A 16,094-nucleotide genomic window follows, 5' to 3' on the forward strand; every position below is an offset into this window, starting at 1 on the left:
TTTGTCCACAATTCTCACCTCTCGTCCTGCTTCATTGTCCATTCATGTTAGGACGTAATTCTGTATTTTTTGTTCGGATCTAAATTTAATTAGAATGAATTAAATTATGAGCCTATTCGTGCCACGGGTAGATAGCTCCCTAATTCCCACAGTGTTAGGGAGCCATCTACTAAAAGGCTGAAATACCAAAATTGGTCTTTCAGCCAAATGTACTAATATTAAGTAAATATTACTTAGAATTAGTAATGAAGGGAGATTAAAATCTCCTTTCTGCCCCTACTCCAGTACCGTGATAAGGGGCATGTCTACTAAACTTTACTATTCAATAAAATAATTTTTTTTTTTTTTTTAAACTATACTAATAAAGTTTTATTGTGCAATTATACACCAGAAAATGTGTTGATGTTTCAGTCCTCTATGGCAGTGTTCTCCAACCTTTTAGCACCTGGGGACCGGCGTAGAGAGAAATATTTTGCAGACCGGCGTCAGCGAGAAATAAAACCCAATGGTATGTGTGAGGGATGCAGAGAGAGAGAGTGTGTGTGTGTATTGGGAGGATGGCGGGGGGGCTGTGTAATGTATTAACTATCCATTTACTTCAGGTGGGAGGGGGTTTTCATCCACACTTTTTTCCCCACCACAACTCTTTTGGTACGTAACGCCAAGTCTCCATAGCAAGCCAGTGACCAACCTGATGCTGATGAGTTGCATTAACAACAACAGCTGCCCATGAGTGGTTAAGTGGCTTTGCTCCTCTTCCTGAGTTATGTTTAAGCTGTTGATATATACACATTGCACAAGCCTGCCACAACGCCAGGTACTCCATTAGGCTACATTCACCTGAACATGTGTACATTGTAAGGGTGATAACTGGGGCCAATTCATACAAGATCCAGTACACTCACCCATTCACTAAACAACAATTATGTATTGACATTTTATATATTCATATAATGAACATTATTAGTGCTGATTTCGCTATTTTTTTTTTTCAACGGGGTGCTATGGATTATTTTATACTATGTATTAGTATTCCAAATTGGGTATTGGGATTATACCATTTAGCACCCTTTACAGGTAATTCATTTTGACCATTAATCCTCTACACTTCAATGCTTCCTGCATTAACTATTCTAATGCATTTGCACAAGTAAGGATTACAGAGGGATTATTCCCATACCAGGAACACCACAAAGTCTCCCAATATAGTCTACTGTGAATAGTGTTCTTATCAAAAACTTCTCTGTACAGCAAGGGTTTATGGACATATAGTTGTAGAGCCATACTGCTCCTTCAACAAATGTTTTCATACTCTGGACTGTGGAAATGAGATGTCCAAAATTATCTGACTGCAATTAGTTTTCTGGAGAATTCTTTAGACAGCTGCAGAGGGGAGAGGTTAATTTAAAGGGACAAAGTAGGCACCCAGACCACTTAAGCACTAACTGTGACCCTTTTGCAGTTAGTGCTGCAATGTAAAACACTAGAGGGCTTCCAGAATCCAAACTGGCTTTTGGTCCTTTATCGGACGCTGGACGTCCTCACAGACCTCCAGCGTCAGATTTTCCCCATAGGAAAACATTGAATAAAGCTTCCTATGGGGAGGTCTAATAGGCACGCGGACATTGCCGCATGTGTGCATTAGGTCTCCCCCACCAGCTGACGTCGGCGGGGGAGGAGCATGGGCGGAGCCTGACCCAGCGACGAGAGACATCGGCGCTGGATTCAAGTAAGTGGCTGAAGAGGTTTTAACCCCTTCAGGCCTGTGGGAGGGGGGCACTCCAGGAGCCTATAGTGCCAGAAAAACAGGTTTGTTTTCCTGGCACAATAGGATCCCTTTAAATCAAGTCTATTAAAAGCACTAATCAGTAAGATCCTATTTAAATCATGATTTTTAAATGTACAGACTCATTCTTGCTGTTAGTTATCTTTAATATTTGCAACCAGATGAAGATTTCATATTTAGAATAACACCCTGTCAGATTAGTAAAACAGCTATATCAGAACATTTTTTTTTTTTGTCAATCTTTCTTTTATTGAGGCAAACGTTATTAGGGATACAGAATGAAAAGGAGGGAATGTACGGTAGATATACAGATCGGGTACATGCTAACACATTTTGACAACTCCTATGAATAGCAGCCTCGTTTTATATTAAGTTAGCGATCCAACATCTGAACAACACAATTAACGTAATAGTATTTATAGTGAGACATAGATACGTATTAAGCAGGTTCCATCTGAAACGGTTGTACATAAGCTACGTCTGTTCTCTCTAGTTAAGTACAGATAGTAAGGGCCATCAAATTAAACAGGTATGTTTAGTGGTGCCTGCTTCCTGTTATGGGTTAAGAATAATCGCCTCGAGGGGCGGAGCTAAGCAACCAAGCAGCCCAGACGTGTCGGGCGAGAGCTCCCACGTTTGGGGACAATAAAACGGGGAATTTTGCATGAAAATCGTGGCTGACAGCCGGCAAACCGCGACGACTGAGACTAGGAGAGGCTGCTGCATCGATCGGTGCCTCTTCCGAGCTCCGGCACAGCCAAACGGACACACCGAGGCTTGCGGCCTACCAGGGTCTGAGCCACGGGGAGACGGCCGCTCTCCGGGCACAGGTACGGCGACTGCAGCCTCTTACTCACTCACCTCCCCCCCCCCCGGTCCAGTGGGGGTTATCCTGGACCACTCAGAACCGCAGTGGAGAACTTCTACCACCAGCGTAAAGCAAGGCCCTAAACAAGCTCGCCTCGTGGCACGTTCAAGATGGCGGCTATAGATTCACCTCACACTCGCAGCCAGCCTCAAAACTACATGCCCAGCCACAGTAATCACACAGACATCCTGCAACGTCTTGAAGAAACCTTTCTCCGGTTTTGGGAGAAGCTGGATCAGCGCATGCAGTCAGCCCAGTTCAGCCCACAATCCGAGCTGCACGCCGGTGAGTCGGGGCACACGCGACAGGGAGTGAGGAGGGTGTCCTCGGGCACAGCGGTCCCACAGCCGAAAATCCCTACTCCACGTAGCCCACCTGGGCTGAAGGCCATCAGGGCTAAAGCCCGTACGCATCTCCCACATCGGCGGAGGTCCCAGCGCCGTAAGCGGCAGCACAACACCAGACCCCCCGGCTCTCCCATAGGAGGAGTAAACTCGGACTCTGGCAGTCACCGGGTTTGTGGCACAGTGATGCAGGCCTGCTCACCAGCCTGGGGCTGGAGGATTACCTCTCCCCGCACCCGCACAGCAGTGGCCCTATACAGCCCGCCAGCGTGCCAGAGAAGCCCCCGGCTAACCGGAGCCCGACACCACCGACACTCAGGAACACCTCTCCGAGTGCCAAAGCCCAACCCAGCCTCACAGCAAAAGCGGGAGTCTCCCCAGCCACACTTCTCTCGAAGACTGGACCCAGCTGGAAACCGGGAGCGATCGGTGCCACAGCTCAAGAGGGGTCATCCACACTCCCGTGCATCACACCCGCGACAGAACTCACCTCTAAGGGCACCATGGAAGCCTCATGACCAAGCTCACACGAAGCTCCACACTCAGACCAACGACGCCCCCGGGCAGGCCACCCTCAAGATGGACAGGTCTGTACACCCGGTGGGCATAGGCTGAAGGGGATGAGTTTAAACAGCTTGTAGTGCAAGGCCCCAGCTTACATGCCTGGCACCCTCAGGGACATTATCACTGCTGACGACGACCTACAGCCCAGATACCTACCTGGCCACATGTGCCCCTGCTGAACTGTGACCAACAAACCATACCTTGTTTTGCACCTACCTGCTAGTAGATACACTTGATTATTATTATTTGATTTTGCTTTGATTAGACCTCTCATATTTAAGCTTAGAACGCAAGGTAACAGTTGTATAACGAACTGCTTAGCTCATACCTTTAACTCTTCGTACACTAAGTGTAACCCAACTGTTCTCTTGTTAAGTGACACTATATGTCTCAGCCTGTTTCTTGTTTAAAAAAAAAAAAATGCGCAGTACTATCATATGCCTCAAAAGTCTTACGCTTCTTGGAAGGCCTGTGTTTATTGTCGTGGCATAGCAAGCCTCGTTTCAAAACCAAACGTGAACCTAAACTCGTTAACCTACATAAAAATAAAAAATTAGGCATTGTTTAGCAGGAAATGTAATTAACGCTGTATTAACCCCTATCTGTATATCACTATTGCATTTCCCCTCTCTTTGTTCTGTACCCTATTGCACATGCCTTAATAAAAGAAAGATTGACAAAAAAAAAAAAGAATAATCGCCTCATCGAATTAGTTGGGCGAATACTGTTACTAGAGACGAACATGTAGGCTGAGTACTACATGCTAGGGCTGGCATGTGGGTGCTAACAGAATTTAAAGGTAGGATTAAGATGAAGAGTACACAAGCCGTCCGTGTAATGCACGGTGATTATGGACACTGTAGGGACAGTATATAGTCGTAGGCATAGAGCAAAACAAGCATATAACAAGACTATATATATATATATATATATATATATATATATATATATATATATATATAGTCGTGTGATTAATATGATTAATATGAGTGGGACTCGGTTGTCGATTGAAACCCAGGTAATGTGCTCATATAAGGCCATGTGCTGCCTGCCAAGTCTAGTGTGTGTGCAGACTAAGTCTGATTTACGGTGCTTAAACTGGACTGGTGGGACTGGGCACACATTTCCACTCATTAACCCGTGCTCCCCTGCTGATGTGTGGATCATTGGGTGAGACGCTTGTTAGGTAGAGTGTGGAGCAAAGATACATGTGTGTGTGGGTGAGGCTAATGTATATTTGTCAGCACTCTGTGAATCCTCGCTGCATGGTTGGATCCATGAGTCCCACTCTAACTGCGTGTGTGAACCCAGAAAGATCAAAATATACCTTCTGTGTTATCAATTCACAGTAATTCTTAACAGGGGTTCCTAAAAACATAAACAGAAAAATCCAAACATAGTGCAAACTGTAGTGCTAAAAGTCAGGCTTAAAATAATACATATGCATACAGTCTCCTTGCAATATAAAAAGCAAAAAGGAGGAGCCAGTACAAGAAGGATACAGAGTTTTTTCACATCCAGCTGAGGAAGCCGCCACGGCGAAACGCGTTCTGGAAACTTTGTGAGCTAAAGACTCTTATATTACTGGACTTTTTATGCCTTTATAGTGTGTTTTTATATATATTTTTATATTGTACTTATTTATATATATATATATAGTCAATAAAGTTTACATTTTTTATACACACTTTTGGCATTTTCCTGCTATTCTTAAAGAAGGAGTGTGGTCCTTAATCCACATATGCTATTGGATCAGAGCCGATACGGATGGCTCTGGGTTTGGAAGTACCCCATTTCCCTTTATACATATATCCAGTGTACTTACATTATTGCACCAGAGGTATTCTCCCTTATACTTTCCAGGATACAAGAAAGGAAGTGGTAAAAGAAGGGATAAGAGTCGCCTGAAAGTGCTTCTATTGAGCTATACCCCTCTAGCTCCTAAAAGTGTGAGTGGGCAATTTGTGGAATTTTTTATCATACCTTTTAGCACTACAGTTTGCACTATGGTTGGATTTTTCTGTTTATGTTTTTAGGAACCCCTGTTAAGAATTACTGTGAATTGATAACACAGAAGGTATATTTTGATCTTTCTGGGTTCCATCACTTGGTATTTTACACTTTGGTTACCCATTTATATAGCGCTTCACCCATACACTGGTTTTACTTCATTGTTGAAAGATATGATTGGGGTGTCACAGCAGCTGAATATTAGTGGGACTCTTTACATAATTGTATTAAATTCTGATCTACATATCAGCGCTGGTACTTTACCTGTTTTCTATATTTTAGTTTTAGTTTAATAAGTTAATAATTCATAATTGGAGGAGATAGATCGATCAACGTCGTAAGCTGTAAGTAATAAGCACAACATAATAAATGAAAATTAGTCGGTTGAGGTGTGTCCAGAAACCGATGTACTGTAGGCCTGTAAACTAAAGAAAGCAAACATTGAATGCCAAATACATAATTTATTAAAGGTACACTATAGTTACCAGAACAACTACAGCTTAATGTAGTGGTTCTGCAGAATATAGTCAGACCTGCAAACATTATCATGTAAACACTGCCTTTTCAGAGGCACTCACTCAGGCAGCCACTAGAGGTGCTTCCTTCGTCAGTGGACATTCAGCGTACACTTAACATCCCCCATAGAGATGCATTTATCCAAGGCATCTCTAGGAGGAGATGCAGATAAGCCAGGGCGGCATTTGGCTCTGCCCCCATGGTTGAGATCATTAGAATTGACAATCTCAGCCAATCCAATGCTTTCCAAAACAAAACAATAGGCTAACCCAGTTTGCCCTTCAATTCTCTTTGTTTAGCTCGTGTTGTGTTAATAGCATGCTGAAGGCTAGTGGTAGGTGCGTTAGTATCAGTAGAGAATAGGCTGATTGAATCTGCCGTAGAAACACATATCGTACAAGCTGGTGTCCTAAGACCTTCCATATGCTTGCATTAGAGTTCTGTATCCAACCGACCTCTATCTGTTTTTATATAGTCTCCCCTCCCCTGCAGCCCCCGCCCATGAGCGGCGGGTAGGGGCCAAAAGTAACAAGAGGAAGGAGGGGGACCCATTGTCTCTTCCGCCCCCGGCCTCCACCAATGAGCGGAGGGTGGGGGCCCTAAGAAACAAAAGGAGGGCCCTATTGTCTCCCCCATCCAGTACCGGTACCGACCCATGGACGGTGGATGGGGGCCCAAGTAAAAAGAGGGAGGGAGGTAAACTATTGTCTCCCCCCTCCCATGAGCGGTGGGTGGGGGCCCTCAGTGACAAAAGAGGGCGGGGGGAGGGGAGCTATTGTCAAAATTCGGTAGTTTCGCCGGCGTCCTGTCTATGTGACAGGACGATTGGGAATACTGAAAGCAGGCATCGCAAGATCACTGAAGAAAGGGTGAGTATTGTGGGAAATTTTCTCTGACCCAATGCAAGTAGGTCAGAGCTGGTCAGGTGTAGGAAAAATACAGAAGACAAAATAGTCCCTACTTTGTCTTATGTTTAAAAAAAAAAAAAACAAATAGAGCAAATAGGAAGAAAAGAAGAACAGATACTGAGAGAGGGAGAGAAGAGAAAGCAATTAGGTAAAGATAAGTTCGGCATGACAGTGCCACTTTAAAGAGTTATTTGAACCTTGATCTAAAATGAAATGTATACATGAACTATGTATATAGTAATAATATATATCTAGACTAAAGACGTACAATATTGAAATGGTACAAGTAGCTATGGTTATTAAACTTTCCTGTTAGGGGGATTAATAAACTGTCAAGATATATCTGGACACCAAAATTGACTCTCCGGCCTTATAAACTAAATAATATGTGAATATCAGAAAATGTATATATAGCTGGAAAATTAATATACCTTAATACAGGGGTTTACAAATTAGTGTTCAATCTAGGAGCCAGATTTTTATTTTCCAATGACAAAAATGCAATTCTTAAAGGAACACTTAATGCTTGATGAAGCAGCTTAATGAACTGGCTCTGGTTTCTACAGATTGTCCCTGCAGGATTTTCAATGTAGATTCTGCCTTTAAAAAAAAAAAAAAAAAAAAAAAAAAAATTTCCATGTAGAGATGCATTGATTTAATGAAGCTCTATGAGGAGATGCTGATTGAGAATTTATAATCTCAGCTATGGAGGCGGGCCAGCTGTGGTGAGACCGGCACGTTTTGCAAAAAAGGAGAAAAAAAAACACGATCGGAGGGGACTGGTGACCAAAGCATACACATTCACTGACAGACAGACACACACATTCTCTCAAACACGAACAAAGTATTTATTATTTGATGCACTCTAAAAATAAAATAAATAAGAATTTTTTTTGCCACCCTCCTGTTTCCTACCTTTTGGGCTCAGGATGGTGACTTTACTGGGGTCCAGTGTGACTGGGCTGATGATGACATTAGATTAGTAGGGCTGGCTGCGGCTGGACTAGACTCCATTTCCACCTGTCGCTTCAGCCCTTTCTAGCTTTCTGTGTGCCAGGAGGTAATTAAGGGAACTGTAATTACTTCCTCCTGTCGCTCAGGCATGCTGGGAATAGGCGGTAGAGCTCTGAGAAATAGGGGCGCGCTACCTCTGAGGAATGGGAGCAGGCAGCAAGCTGGGAAGACTTTACCTTATGCCCATTCCCCTGTGAAGCCTCAGTGCTGGGAGGATGAAATTACAGATCCCTTCACTTCTTCCCGATACAACAGCGCACCAAAAGGTGCACGGAGATTGAGCAGGGAACGGGTCGATCAATCCCAGGCGACAGGGATTGTTTAAAGCCCTGCCTTAATATGCCAGACTTGGAAGTAAACCAGCTGGCCACCAACACTGAGAATTTAAGAAATGTAAGAAAGTAGCCTCTGTAATGACTCGCCACCTAAACTGGCATATAAGGGCATAAAACATATGCCAATAACTTACCAGGTAACAGCTGAAGAGGTTTTTTTTATCAACTTATTCCTAACAGGTTAGTGGAACCTAGAATAACTAATAAAACATATAGAAGTGTAATTTGTAGAATTGAATGCGTTCGTTAAAGCGTATGGAGACTCACGACTTATGCATCCTCCCCTGAATACAAACATGTAAGAATTAATAATTGTATTCATAAAAGAAGATCAAAGTAGGTGCCGGCCAACCCCTAGGATTTGGATGTATAACACGCATGTCAAATAACCAGTAAAGATGTTGAGCAACATACTATTTCCCTTCCTTTATATCTTATATCCATTGAATATCACCGAACAAAGTTGAACTTCAGGTTGGTTAGGCTAAAACTCCCCACAAGCTAAGAGAGCAATTCCGTCGAATGGATATGCCTTCAGTTTTGCAAACGTCAAGAAAGCGTAATGCTGGAGAATGGAATTTTGCAGGGGCCGAAAACCGCAGCATACTCAAGAGTTTGAAAAGACTGATTCCTGGAACTGAAAGTGAGGTGCTGCGCTGATCACAAAACGGTTACAGGCTAGAGAAGGTGAGTACATTAGTACAATAGCAGAAACTAGACCCCGCTTACAACACCAGCCTTGACAATACGTCATGGAGGTGGTGAGATAAAAACAGTTAATCAACCTGAAGATCCTGCCTCTTCAAACATGTTTTTCTCATCATAGCACTTCTCGTAACGTTATTTCATTCTGGCCACCTTGCATTTCTTTGTTGCATTGCTTGAAATGTGTATGCATGCCTGCTTTACCCACAGTTAGAGAAACGTCATTAAAATATTCCCATACTTATGTGCCATCTTTCTCCTCGAGGGAGGGAATAAAGAGCTATGTGCAGTAAGATTCTAAGGTTTGTAAGCTGATCAGAATGTTTCATTTTCATTTTACTGCTTGCCTCTCCTTCCTCACACTTAAATGGTACAGATGTATTTCACTTCACACAATAGTAAAACGTAGTACTTAAAGGGACACTATAGTCACCAGAACAAATACAGCTTAATGTAGTTGGTCTGGTGTTCATAGCCTGTCCCCTGCAGGTAAACGCTACCTTTACAGAGAAAAAGGCTGTGTTTACACTACTGCCTAGGAACTAGACACAATGTGCAGAACCGACATTCAGCAACTCCACGCTCAGCATGAACGTTCCTCGTAAAGATGCATTGATTTAATGCATCTCTATGAGAAGATGCTGATTATCGCAGCACAACATTTTGTCATGCATGCGTAAGCCTCCTAATGCTTTCCTTATGGGAAAGCATTAAATTGCCTGAGATAATCAAGTCAAGGGGATGAGTGTTGGTAGGGCCAGTCACAACAGATTTGCGCAGCACTGAAAGAAAAGCGAGTAACATTTTTTTTCTACTTAACGGACGAGAGGGAGGTAATCTAATCTTTCAGAACTATAGCGACAGAAAAACAAGTTTGTATTCTTGTCACTATAGTGTTCCATTAACAGGACCCCATAGTCACCAGAACAACTGCAGCTTAATATAGTTCTGGTGTGTATATTATTTTCCTGCAGACATTTTAATGAAAAGTGACATATCTAGTGGCCACTCCTCAGATGGCCACTGGAGGTGCTTCCTGGGTTAGCGCTACACAGTGTGCAGCACTGACGTTCAAAGTCTCCACACTCTGCATGATATGCATTGATTTAATCTCTATGAGAAGAAACGGATTGGTGCACCACAGTGTTGTGCACATTAGCCTCCCAATGCTTTCCTATGTGAAAGCAGTGGATTGGCTGATATAATCAGTTTTAATGATCTCTCGAGGACGGAGCCAGTAATGGCAGACCCACATGGCGCTGGAATAAATGTATGTTTTCGATCTTTTTAAAAGGGGTAAGGAGGGGTTGGCCACCTACATTGAGTTTTTAACACTATAGTGTCAGGAATACACATGTATATTCCTGACACTATAGTGTTCCTTTAAGGTAAAGTGCTCATTGTTTGTGCATAGATTTGCAGGTCAACAATGGGAATACGGTATTTCCCTGAACTTTATTTTATAACATTTTTACTGTGAAAAAGTACTTATCTCCTCATCTTGGATTAACTGTGGACACCTTAACAACTTTATTTTATTGAAGTTATAGTGCCTCCGCTCCCCGCTCACTTACCCCCCAAAATGCTTTAGCACACTAATTACAGGGCTTGGAAGCGCTTTATACACTAGAGAGATGGGAATCTTACTTGCCACTTCTCATATCGTAACATGGTTTAAAGAAAGACAAGGTGAAAAAAATATTGCATCCATAGCCATAAATACTAGGGTAAGATGTAGTGGTTAATTTGAATATCTCCTTTAGGGTGTCATACCAACAATATTATACAAACGTTGCTAACGCTATAGTTGGTAATTAGTTATATGACCACCCAAACACCAACTGAAATATAGGGGTTAACTCACCTTACTTCCACAAGTCTTGATGATTACAGCCAATCCAATGCTTCCCCATGTATATACAAAAGCACAAGTCTCAACATAAAAAAACCTCTAGAGAGATAGTAACGCCCTACCCACCCTTCATTCCACAAAAGCAAAAAGGCATTGTTAGAAGTGTGTACTACAAAACATGTTTAGTTACTTTAATGAATTTCAAAACATTTAAAATCAGTTTACAAGATCCCGGACTCAAGGGAATCATGTAAGAGTTGGGTTGCTTTACTCAGTTTCCAAAATTTTTGGTGAAAGAGTAAAGTATCGATAAATTCAAAAGAATGGCAGCAGTTTTTGCTAGCAAACAGGATGTACTCAGGAGCAATGAATGCCACTAAGGACAAATCTATTTTATAGAGTGTACTATGCTGCCCCCAGGTGGTGGAAGAAGAATAAAAAAAATACAGTGCACATCTGAAGATCCTTTACATTTACTTTCAAAGAAACCTCTTTTCTACACATCATCTCCAACAATTTGCACCTGGTAGCCTCCACCGAAATAGCAAGCGAATAAGAAACACAAGGTGAGAAGGGAAATCAATAGGATTTAAAATAAAAACCTGTTTTTTTTCTTATGTGTTTTTCTGTAAGCCCTCAGACTAGACAGGCTATGGTCCCCTAGAGAAAGATCTTTGACCTTTGCTTCAATGTTACAAAGCTTGCCAGTAACTGGACTTCTTCCTTCGAAAGCCAGGGAAATCAAAGATCATAAATGATTTAGGTCACCAATACAAGGGTTTTAAAAGGGCCCACGATATAGCGAAAAAAAAAAATATATATAATCTATGCATTTCTACTTGCAAAAAGGCAGCAATCTATATGTCTTGCTTTAATATTCCGTAGATGATTACAGAGGACATTCACACCCTCTACTGTTCGATATATATGGCTATGGCTATGGAGGGGTAACTAGGAACCATGGGACCGCCCCTCCCCCATATGTCTACTCCCCCACCAGCCCACACGTCCCCACCCTTCACACACACACAGATACACATGCAGACACACACACATACATACATACATACATACAAACACACATACAGTGAGTGAAAAAAGTATTTGATCCCCTGAACATTAGCCCACTGACAAAGAAATGATCAGTCTATATTTTTAATGGTAGGTGTATTTTAACAGTGAGGCAGAATAACGAGAAAAATAATAAATCCAGAAAAACGCATGTCAAAAAAGTTATTTCACTCATTGGCATGCAAATCAATTATTAAATATTTCACCCATTCGACTTAGTACTTGCTGGCAATCACAGAGGTCAGATATTTCTTGTTGTCGGCCACCAGGTTTGAACACATCTCAGGAGGGATTTTGTCCCACTCCTCTTTGCAGATCCTCTCCAAGTCATTACGGTTTCGAGGCTGACGTATGGCAACTCGAACCTTCGGCTCCCTCCACAGATTTTCTATGGGATTAAGGTCTGAAGACTGGCGAGGCCACTCCAGGACCTTAATGTGCTTCTTCTTGAGCCACTTCTTTGTTGCCTTGGCTGTGTGTTTTGGGTCGTTGTTATTATTATTATTTTTTTATTTATACAGCGCCATCAGATTCCATAGCGCTGTACAATGGGTCATGCTGGAGTAGCCATTTTCAATACCCTGGCTGAGGGAAGGTTTTCACCCAAGATTTGACGGTTCATGGCCCCGTCCATCATCCCTTTGATGCTGTGCAGTTGTCCTGTCCCCTTAGCAGAAAAACACCCCCAAAGCATAATGTTTCCACCTCCATGTTTGACGGTGGGGATTGTGTTCTTGGGGTCATAGGCAGCATTCCTCCTCCCCCAAACACGGCGAGTTGAGTTGATGCCAAAGAGCTTGATTTTGGTCTCGTCTGACCACAACACTTTCACCCAGTTCTCCTCTGAATCATTCAGATGTTCATTGGCAAACTTCAGATGGGCATGTACATGTGCTTTCTTGAGCTGTGGGACCTTGCAGGGCACTGCAGGATTTCAGCTGCCTTGAGATCATCAACAAGATCCTCCCGTGTAGTTCTGGGCTGATTCCTCACCGTTTTCATGATCATTGAAACTCCACAAGGTGAGATCTTGCATGGAGCACCAGACCGAGAGAGACTGACAGTTATTTTGTGTTTCTTCCATTTGCGAATAATCGCACCAACTGTTGTCACTTTCTTACCAAACTGCTTGGCGATGGTCTTGTGGCCCATTCAGCCTTGTGTAGATCTACAATCTTGTTCCTTGGACAACTCTTTGGTCTTTGCCATGGTTTGGAATCTGATTGACTGATTGCTTCTGTGGACAGCTGTCTTTTATACAGGTAACAAGCTGAGATTAGGAGCACTCCCTTTAAGAGAATGCTCCTAATCTCAGCTTGTTACCTGTATAATAGACACCTGGGATTCAGAAATCTAGTGGATTGATAAAGGATCAAATACTTATTTCACTTATTGACATGCAATTCAACTTATAACTTTTTTGACATGCGTTTATCTTTTTTTTTTCTATTTTTTTATTATGTCTTTCACTGTTAAAATACACCTACCATTTAAATTATAGACTGATCATTTCTTTGTCAGTGGGCAAACGTTCAAAATCAGCAGGGAATCAAATACTTATTTCCTTCACTGTACGTACAGACACACACACATAGAGACACACACGCAGAGGCCCATACATACAAACACACATACAAACATATACACACAGAGACACATGCAGAATGTCACCCTCCTGTTTCCTACCTTTTAGGTGCAGGAGGGTGACTTTCCCTGGGGTTCAGTGGTTTAGACTAATGGGAGTCAGAGTTCCCACTCTGAATCCCTCCTCTCTTCCTCTCTTCCTCCTGCACGGGCTCTATGATTGAAGGAAGAAAGTGGCTGGGGCAGTCACTTCCTCCCTGCGTTCTATCATCATCAAAGGGGGCCTGGTTGCGCTGTTAAAGTGCAACCGGGCCGCCTGGAAATTCATTTCAATCTGGTGTCCCTAACAGCATGGGCCACTCAATGGCCCAACGTGTGGCCCCAGCGGTTCTACCGCATGGCCGCAACACATGGCCAGCAGGCACCCGGTCGCAGGGGTCCACAGGGAGACCGGGCCCGGTTGCTACTGCGACCCCGGCGACCACAGTAGTTCCGCCACTGGCTAAGGAGTTATTTTAATCAGGATACCAGGACACCCTGCTTCCAAAGTACCTTCCATTACACAGCAGCTGAAATAAATGGTGGAATTTTGTCCAATTTCAGCTTGAGGATGGCACTATTACTTGATATATATTTATTTCACAGAGTTATATACTGCTGAGAGGTTCCTTTCATCCCCATCATCGGTGCCTCCTGGAAACTGACATATTATGATCAAAGTTGGTTTATTGTTGGACGCCGCATAGAGCCGAAATTGGGTTATTATACAATATATACTACAATAAAAAAATTCAGATAAAATCAAATATTTTGTATAGGTTTGTTTATTTTGGGGGTGTAATTCAATTAACAATATGAAGAGAATTTCTTTTTAATAAGATAAGTATACTTTGTATAATTTCAGTGCACTTCCTTTTTTTGGGGTATTTTTATGTTTTAAAGTTGCCTTGTTTTTGAGGAACCTAACAGGAGCTTGCTGTGCAATAAGAGCCATATTTGTAAATCACCTAATTTTGTAAGGGATTACTACAACCTCCATGACCACTTCTGCTTTTAGAAATGGCCATAAAGAAATCTGTACGAGCAGTGTTTCAGTTTAAAACGCTACACATACAGAGATATCTCATTTTAGTCTTTCCTCCCTCAAGTGTCTCCCTCCACGATAACGGCACCACCATCAGCTCCACCTCACAGGCTCTCTGCCTAGGTGTTCTCTTTGACTCTGACCTCTATCTCGACCCACATGTCCAATCAATACCCAAATCCTGACGCTTCCACCTAAAAAACAAAGCGCACATCCGCTCCTACTCAATGCTGGATGCAGCTACGGTGCTGGTGCATGCCGCTGACCTCTCTCTCGCCTTGATTACTGCAATACGCTTCTCAGTGGTCTAACGTGCTCCCAACTTGCCCCATTACAGTCTACAATAAATGAGGAGAGGCTCATCTTCCCTTCTGCCAGTCCCTATATTGGCTTCCTGTAAGATATAGGACTCAATTTAAAATTTTGGTTCTTGCTTACAAATCTCTACACAATACTGCTCCAACCTGTCTTCCCTAATATGCAAGTATGTCCCATCTAGGCCCCTATGCTCTGCCGAAGACTTACGTCTATCCCCTGTTCGTAGTCCCACCTCTGAGGCTCTAAGGTTCCACGGTTCCTGTGGAACTTCCTTCCCTTCTCTGTTAAGACACTCATCAAGTCTCCACTCCTTCAAAAAAAGTAATTGAAACTCACTTCTTCAGGAAAGCGTATCAATGGAACGGTTAATAGCGCTCCCAGCCCTCCTGCAACTGTCATCAAAACACCAAGTCTTCAGCAAATACTATTCTACCAACCTGCTTTTCTACTCCTACCCTTACCTTGTGTCACTCTACCCCACTCCCTCTGGCATGTAAGCTCATTGAGCAGGGCCCTCAATCCCTCTGTTCCTGTGTGTCCAACTTGTCTGGTTAAAATTACATGTTTGTTAGTCCACCCATTGTACAGCGCTGCTGAATTTCTTGGCGCTATATAAATAATAATACTACCTACAATTTTGTGCCAGGGGATTGTTGACCTACAACATACTTGACTTAGGCAACCTGGAACTCTGTTAACACTGTGCACAAATTAAGTCTGATGTTAGTATAAACTGTGTGCGGACAGCAGACGTAATGAGCTTTTACCACTGCATGCATTGCACCTGCAAAGAAAAGCCATATCTTCCTTCCTTCCGCATTTGAGCCCCCCCTGCAATGCTTATTTTTTTTAATCTCTTACTTGTCCACCTTTGCTCTCTCCCTGGCTCACAGTGCCGGAGCCTGGAGATTGGTCCAATGAAATGCCAATAGGGTATTCTAAAATTTTGTCTGGCCGTGTCTAATTTTTGCCATATGGTCAGGAAGAACCCCTATCCTATTTTAATGCATTATATAATGTATTAAAAATATGCAAAAATAAAAAAATTAATACAGCATTAGCATTCCCTGCAGATGCACTGCTAACCAATCAAGAGTTGTATTATTATGGTCTATTCTACAATAAACAACTGTTT

The 16,094-nt window shown here is 42.6% G+C and overlaps 1 protein-coding gene across 4 annotated transcripts in view; it reads right to left on the reverse strand.

Annotated features, from left to right (window-relative positions):
• ZNF644 (zinc finger protein 644) overlaps positions 1–16,094 on the reverse strand; it is an 84,870-nt gene that overhangs the window by 21,354 nt on the left and 47,422 nt on the right. Inside the window, exon 1 of one of the 4 annotated variants that reach the window (XM_063428378.1) lies at positions 10,915–10,971. The exons of the other annotated variants lie outside the window; for them this stretch is intronic. The gene's annotated coding sequence lies outside the window, so the exon portion shown is untranslated. Of the gene's footprint in view, positions 1–10,914; positions 10,972–16,094 lie in introns of those variants that run through there. 4 annotated transcript variants of the gene reach the window in all.

Source organism: Pelobates fuscus, chromosome 7 (genome assembly GCF_036172605.1).
Source record: "Pelobates fuscus isolate aPelFus1 chromosome 7, aPelFus1.pri, whole genome shotgun sequence".
Taxonomy (NCBI): domain Eukaryota; kingdom Metazoa; phylum Chordata; class Amphibia; order Anura; family Pelobatidae; genus Pelobates; species Pelobates fuscus.